This window comes from Spodoptera frugiperda, chromosome 28 (assembly GCF_023101765.2).
Source record: "Spodoptera frugiperda isolate SF20-4 chromosome 28, AGI-APGP_CSIRO_Sfru_2.0, whole genome shotgun sequence".
Lineage (NCBI taxonomy): Eukaryota > Metazoa > Arthropoda > Insecta > Lepidoptera > Noctuidae > Spodoptera > Spodoptera frugiperda.
This window is the reverse complement of record NC_064239.1, coordinates 476467-485165: the sequence shown is the minus strand read 5'-3', so window position 1 is coordinate 485165 and position 8699 is coordinate 476467.

The window sequence follows — 8699 nt, the reverse complement described above, 5'->3', positions numbered from 1 at the left end:
GTTCCGTCGAGGCTCACGCAGGCTCCGCCTCATATTTGTTCGCTGCAGGTCTGTACTGATTTCAACCCGTTTGTTTCATTTATTGGCAATTGACACCCACACAGAGAAATACCCAATCAACGGTAATTATCGGTCACAGGTCAGTTTCACGTTGGAATAAGCTGGCTTTTAAAATACCTGCTAGCTTGTGTCCTGCCAGTGGTTTCACCCTTGTTTTTGGGTGAAAATAGCAGTTAGGAATAGATTGTTAAACACTAAGTATGCCAAATACACTGAGATCCAAAGAAACTAGTAGAACTTTTCTCCATTCATATATGTGAGTAAACCGTGTTTTTAGTTAACATTGACAAACATTCATACATACATACATCCTCACATAGTTTTACAACTAGGTACAAGTAGTACTTTACTATAAGGTAGAATCGTCAACAGATCAAGCTGCTTACTTTGTCATACGTTTTTCGACCTTATAACATTTCAAACAATAAGGTCGTATTTCCAATGAAAAAATACAGCTGATCTACTGTTGTTTGTAGGTATAATAGTATGCGTGGGATAGGAGGTGAAAACAGTTCGTTATTGACCAAAACACTAGGAGCACGGAGTAAATGTGTAGTGAAGGCAAACTGTCCATTGGATGTGTGCTGAAATATGCTCGGAAATCCCTGATATACTCGTATAGTTTATGTTATGTGCAATTCGCACCTCTAGCGTATCAGAGAGTTTCGTCATTTCAAACTGGGTGGCCTGTCTAGGTTAATATTAACGTTCTACCAATACCTAACTGACATTTGGTTTACTGGTTTGTGTATTTTACTCTAAATATTTACAAAATTGATAATTTATCAAAATTGTGGCTAAAGTTTAGTTTCTTAAGTAATTTTAAAAAGGTCGTCAGTTAGGCCTGTATGTATCGATGTTTGTGCACAATTATCTCGTGTTTGGCTGAACCGGTTGCAATTTGTAACATAGTATTTTTTATATTTCAGACTAAGAAAAAGGTTTTAGGTATATTACCCGACTATAAACTACTCCAAATCTTCCTTGCAGATCTTTAAATTTGCAGTTGAACATAAATCTCTTATCTGGCACCTTTGGAATCGATTTTAAAATAAAAGGAAGACAAAGAAAACTGTCCATTGATACGCAAACCCCAAATATCTAACAAAAGTTAAGATAAAAAGGTAAAAGAACCTGCGAACTGACGCGAGTCTCCACTTCATCCAAAGGTCAACGGCCGATAATTCGAAATCAATCAAATCCAGAAAAATATTAGATATCTAACGTCCTCAAAATATATCGTAAAAGATTTTCCATTTTCTGTTCGGCTTGTAATCCGGACGTTCACCTCAAAACCTTGTTATATTACATAGTTACGTACTTATATTTCATCACAAAATTGTATCCGATATATTTTTTTCGACTTTCCAATAAAATGGCGAAATCGATTCCTTATAAAAAACTTAACGCAATTGAGTCTTAAACCGCCGTTCATCAGACAAAGAAACCATAGAGGATTACCTGCTTTTGATTCGTACTTGCTCCTTTAACTTCCACCACAATCATGCCAAACAAGCAAACCAATAAAGCTTCAGATCAGTGCACATAGGTGCACTCTCTGTTCCCTTACTCTCAGAATCCTATGGGACGGCAGATCGACAGATCGAAGAGAGGTCAGGTGCAGGACCAAAAGCTTTACGTGCATTCTTTGGCACGAGGGTGAATGGTAATTTTACTCAGTAAATGCCATTATTACTTATTGCTTAACGCACAAACCTGCAACACTTTGCACACCAGCCAGTCACTGTGCCAGCCGTGTAGTCAAAAATACACATACACCAACACTAACTACAGCAAAATCAGAATAGGCATTTGAACAGTGGGAACTATTTAATAATGCTAACTCTAATTACGTTTGACAGTATCGACGTAAATAATTAAGTAACAATTCATTGAAATACGAATGATGTAAATTAATTCAATAGTTAATTGTGTTTCATACATTATTATAATTAGAATTAATATGTATTCTTATTAGAGAGGACACAATCACCCCACATAAAACCGACGTGGAATAACGCTTGCGTTGTTTCGTTGTGTGAGTGAGGTTATCAGAGGCCAAACTACCCCGTTCTCAATCTGCCTAATCCTTGATACCCCAACAACTCTTAAAGTCCTAAACCCCAAAAGGCCGGTAATGCACTTTTAACGCCTTTGGAGTTTTGGGTGTTCGTGGGCGGCGGCGTTTGCTTACCATCAGGTTATACGTCTGCTCGTTTGATATCATATCAAATCATATACATTAACAAAACATACAGTTAACAAAAAGCCGGCAACGAACTTGTAACTCTTTTAAAGTTTCGCGTATCCATAGGTGACGCCGATTGTTTACCGAGCTCGTTTGTCGCATTATCCCAAATAAAGTTCTACATAACGCAACCGAATTACAGAAAATCCAAACCATACACCACCATCACATCATCAGACGTCATCAAATATCTTAATTAAAAACCAATCAACTAAATCGCAATTAAATATATTCGTAACATACAATATAAACTGTAACAGGTTTCACGTTTCGACAATTTGCAAATGGAGGGCGTTGGGGTCGCACGACCCGCGCCATTTATCAACCATCTCGCTGGCCACCATTGAAATGGATATCGAGCGCTAATTTACGCACCGATCGACCACAAAACAAAAAGGTAAGCCTTGAGGAACCTGCGCATAAATTAATCTGTACCTGCATGTCGACGCTACGAGTGTATCAGGTTTACCTAAAACTGTCAGATCTTTTTAATTTATTTTCGATTGTTTACAAGTTTCACAGTTAAGTTAGTATTTAGTTCAAATTGTTAATCAGACAAAATGGATAAGTTTCTAACTGACTTCAAAAAAATAAGGTTCTCAGTTTGACATGTATGTACTGTTTGTGGCTGAACCTATTTTGATGCGGATTTCAGCGTAATATTTTTCAGACTTAGAAGATGGTTTTACAAATATTGCACGACTACAAATTTATTGAAATCGGTTCCTTTTTTACTACGGTACTGTTATTTTAAGATTTTCTAGAAAACCAAAACGTAGGCTTTTTACTCTTATGTTTACTAAATTATTATTTTACGTACATATATGAATTGAGACGTACATACAGATATCTATTGGACACTGCACGAGAGTTATCACAAAAAAACTATGTTACAAAATAATTAAAAAATGTTTATGGCAACACGACGTACTGAATCTGACATACTGAAAACCTACTATCACCTGAATCATGTATGTGTATTGTGTATGTCTGTATTGCTTCATCAACGTAATTAATGTAGACTCCAACCTATGCAACGAGTAATGCAATCACCTATGATTAAAGTTCAAAACGTCACATCATGAATCTCCATTAGCAGAATGAAGTTTCGAAAAATATTATTGAATATTTCCCACACATGCAAAGCCAAGACTTCATAATAAAAGTATAAAATGAAATTATTATTCATGAATATTATTCAAGCACACGAAATATTCAATTTCTTTCGCATATTTCTTAGAAAGGTATTCAAAATTTTAAATTTTCACCCGAAAATTTATGTTTTTATACAAACTTATTACACTGAGATGAAATCTAAAAAGTCGCGAAATGAACAATTGCGAGGTGTGCACGGGAATTTTCATGAAATGAATTTATGAAAAACGTTCATTTTAAAATTCCAAATGTTATAATTTCATATTTATATTTAACTAGCTTCAGCCGGCGGCTTCACCCGCGTTGCCAGGGTTAAAAAACATGTGTTATTCTAGACCATAATCTACCCCTGATCCGAATTCCATCTCTATCCCTTCAGCCATTTTGATGTGAAAGGGTAGTAATAATATTCATTTATTTCTCTCATTATAACTAAATAATGTACTGCAAACATTTTAAATACAATAAACTTGAAACTGGTGTCTGTTGTTGGTGAAACCTGTAGTATCAGTAACAAACAAACATACTTAATATCGCATTTATAATAATCATCCACAGCCTATAAGTGATCACTGCTGACCAAAGGCCTCTTCTCACACGGAGAAGGTTTAAGCATTAATCACCACGCTTACTCAATGCGGGTTGCCGATTTCAAACTTATAATTAGAAATTATAACCCCAGGCTTCCCCCGACGTTTTCCTTCGCCACTTGTCAATGGTGTCAAAATATAGATAATATTATAAACAAATCATCTAAGATGTTGGGTTTTATCATTCGGAACACTAAATTATTTCGCAAGCCCGCTACAAAGATAACTCTTTATAATAGTTACGTTCGTAGTAACCTGGAATATTGCAGTGTTGTATGGTCGCCACAATATAATGTTCACCAACTTCGTATTGAACGAATTCAGAAGAGATTTTTAAGACACCTCACCTTCTCATTCGGCTTACAAAAACAATTAAAGTCGTACAGCGACAGATTGGAGCATTTCAAGATGAATAGTTTGGCAACTCGGAGACGTCTACTAGACTTGACATTTCTGTACAGGGTATTGAGATACGGGTTTCATTGTCCGCCGCTTTTGGGGATATTCAGTTTGCGTGTGCCAGCTCGTGTTCCTAGAAAGGTGACACTCAAGGCTGGGTTATTGCATCAACCACCTGCCAGGACCAACTTGAAGGATTTTTCTGCCTTGTCTCGATTGTCTAGGTCCTATAATTATATCTCTGGAGATGTGGATATTTTTGCTGATACACTACCGAAATTCAAAAAGACTGTTGTGAGATTATTAAGTGATCATATTGATCACATTGCTGATGTATAATTTTATTTTATCTATATTTTTTGTGTGTAAATATATTTTGGATACATTTTTAAAATTATTAGTTCTTTAAATTTGATTAAATTTATAAAATTTTCTTTAAATTTAACTTTGTTTAGGTTTTTGGGATTTGATTTTGATTTACTTGTTTTTTTTTATTGTCATAAATATTGGGTATGATTTTATAAGTTTGTATGTACGTTATTTTGTTTTGTTTTTGTGTGTGTGTTTTATTTTGTTTTTGTCTTTCTATTTATTATTTTTTTTTCTTACTGATTGATACAGTGTCATTGTTATGTAATGTTACAGTGCATGTTGTGACACCTTAAAATGTTGTGCATTTAAATTAATTATAGCATAAGTGTTTAGATGTAAGTTATAATGTAACAGCTACTGGTTGTCCAAATAAATAAATAAATAAATAAATAAAATAATCTTTGAAAGTACATATAAGAAAAAGTCACAAAGTTTCTTGCCTTTGGTAGGTTTTGAACTCGCACTCTCATGCATCAGAAACTACTGAGCCATTACGACATCTATATACATATAATAAAATCGTAGAAAAGTGCTGTCTGTACATTGAAAATAAAAATAAAAAAAATAGCAGGGGTTATTGTTATGTCGATGTCGAACCCAAAAATGTAATTAACTTTTTTTTTGTCTGTTTGTCTGTTTGTCTGTTTATCTGTTTGTCTGTTTGTCTGTGTGTCTATGCGCGCTAATCTCAGAAACGGCTGATCCGAGTTGGATGCGGTTTTCACGAATATATTGTGGTATGCTTCAATTAGCGTTTGTTTCATGTCAATCGGTTCATAAATAAAAAAGTTATGTCAAATTAAAGAATCACGTCGAACACTATTCTATGCTTATACCATTAATCTCCGCAACTATTTGACGGATTTGGTTGAAATTTGGTACAGATATAGTTTAGAACCTTAGAAAGGACATAGGATAGTTACATTCATTTGGTTGGGTATCGGCCGAGCGCTTCGGTACTATCGTAAAAGAAGTATTATCAGTCGTATGATTATTTGTCTGTAGTGGTCCTGCTGTTTCGTATACCTATTCTAAATAAATTGGTTTCGTTGTATTTGTCAATTAATAAGTTTATTTGTTGGGTTTTCCTGGTTTTCTGGTTAAATTATTTAACGTAGGTTTAGTTTGATATCGATTATTAGTAGTTACTGTAGTTAGTTTTTTTAATAAAATTGTAAGTCTAATTTATTAATTAATTAGATAGATTAGATTTAAGTCGTTTCTTTTAAATTATTAAGTTTAAGCTTGGTTATTATAGCATAGAGGATAGGCTGTAATATAATTTCTTTTTTAATTGTTATAAATTCGTAATTCGTAGCTTTTAAGTTAGTTTTCATCTTAAGTTCGGAAAGATTATAATATTTCTTTAGTTTAAGTCCGTTTTTAAACTATTTTTTTCAATGCCCTAAGTGAGTATACATCTTTTAAATTCAAACGCAGAGCTCATTATGTTGATTTTTGAAGAGGTCCCTGGAATATCTTCTACATATCATTTTTGAAGAGCTTCCGCGAGATCGGGAACTATGTGGTTAAAACCAAAAATTTGCCGGAAGTCACTATTCCACGCGAACGAAGTCGCGGGCAAAAGCTAGTTTATAATATTAGTAGGAAATTTAGGTAATTTTATGAAACATTTGAGCACATGTGCATAGTTTTATAAGATGACACGAGTAATAAATGCATTATCGAGTTTCGTTCGACTTGTCCCACGATGAAGGCCTAACAGGTTGATACGATTTTATGTAAAAGTCAATTTCAACGTACAAGGTAGGCTTGCAGGTGAAGGCAAATTAATTTCATTTCTCGTTTCGTACGGCGACCATGTCAATTTTTGATGACCAACTTTTTTATTTTTATTTTTATAAAACTGCATTTATAAGCGTGCGTCTGTACAAATTTAATGTAGGCAGTGTTTCATCTGTATTTTTTAGCGTTATTGATTTTGAGAGATTATTTTTTATAGCTTTTCAGGATTAAAAATATAGACGGAATCAATTGTTTTTACTTATAATTTTACTTATTGCTATTTTTAAAAATGTTGAATGTCTCATTGATCCGATATCTTAACCGCTAGGCAAAAACAGACTTTTCAGGTTAAAATAAACTGATGATTTAAGCAACAAATATTTATTAATTGGAGTTCTTCATTACACTTGAACGAATTGCAGTCCTTTACCAACTGATGCGATAAAGTGCAATATATTCGTATTTCACATGGTTCCATTTGACTGGATTTATTTACTGAAAGTATCAATAACGATCTCCTCCTGAAACTGTATATTTCAGGATATTTCACTTCAAAATACCGAAGGACTTTACTAAAATACTTTTTTTTTTTTTTTTTTTTTTTCTTGTGGCAACACTGGGGTAAACAGCTGATTTGTAGTTGTCCGTGTTATTTTTTAAAATAATTAATGACCAACAAATACAGTGCATCAGAAAAACAAATGAGGGAATACATGTTGGCTATGGATGAGTTAGTGCGGTCACAGTCACAGGAAAACCCATGTGAAAAATGTGATTCTAGTAATGTGCTGCCTGCTTGTACTGTGCCAATGTGTGATACCACCTTGCCTCATGGTGCCAGTTTAGTGTTTCCTACCCAATATAACAGTAATAATAGTTGTAATAACAGTGTTGTAATCTTCAGTGATGAGATTGGAAAGAACTTAGGTTCTTTATTGACAAATAGTTACCCAGGACAAACAATAATAAATCACTGTATGCCCGGCTGTACTTTTACTAAAATTTCTGAGAAAATTATTAATTACAATTTTAACAAAGATTGTACCCTCATTATTATTTGTGGTAATAGAGGTAGTTTAAATAAAAATAGTTTATCTAAATTTCATAGTTCAATTACAGAACTAAAATTAAAGCAGATCATTTTGTTTACATTGCCTTACAGTAATAGGTTGCCACAGGAAGAAAACAACCTTAGATATAAACTAAATATTGCAATGTATCAGTTATGCAATAAATCAAATATTAATATTATTGATACCAACAATTACGTTGGTAAAAATGTATATATGACGAAAGATAGGTACTATCTTTCTCGTTATTATTTAAGACGGATAGCAGTGTCGCTATCATATTTTATTAGAATAACAGCCAAGAACTTGGCTAAACAGGTTACTCCTATTGAGCAACCTTCTAATATTGACTTTAATATTAATAATGTGACATTGAATGTTGATATTACTAATAATTTAAATTAAAGAGCAAGACAATAGAGTCATCCTCTTGCATACTTAACAGTAATATTATCAATCTGGTGCACCAAAACATCCAAGGTTTCATGAGTAAAGAATTAGAAATAGAATTATTTTTAAACTGTAATAATGTTGACATTTTGTGCATTACTGAGCATTGGCTGAAATCCCATCAGCTAATGTTCAACTTTGGTAATCATCAGATTGGTAGCTCGTTCAGCAGAGAAAACGCTATACATGGTGGTTCACTAATTTTAATAAATAACAATCTTAAATTCAAAGAACGCAAGGATATAGTTGGTTACTCTGTTGAACGTACTGTTGAAATAGCCTGTGTGGAATTAGAGCGGTTTATTGTTTTGAGTGTGTATAGACCACCTTCTGGTTTGTATGACTGTTTTGAAACAGTATTAGATGAAGTATTAAATAAACTCAGTAGTTCAAATAAATTCATCATTACTTGTGGCGATTTTAATATAAATTTGTTGGAAAATTCTAGCTTAAGTACTAGAATTGTAAGTTTATTTGCTTCGTTTAACCTAATGAACCTGTTTCTGGAGCCCACTAGGATAACTCCTACTAGTGCTACTTGTCTAGATAATATTTATACTGATATTGTACCAACTAATAAACAAATTATATCATTGCTTGATTCAGATC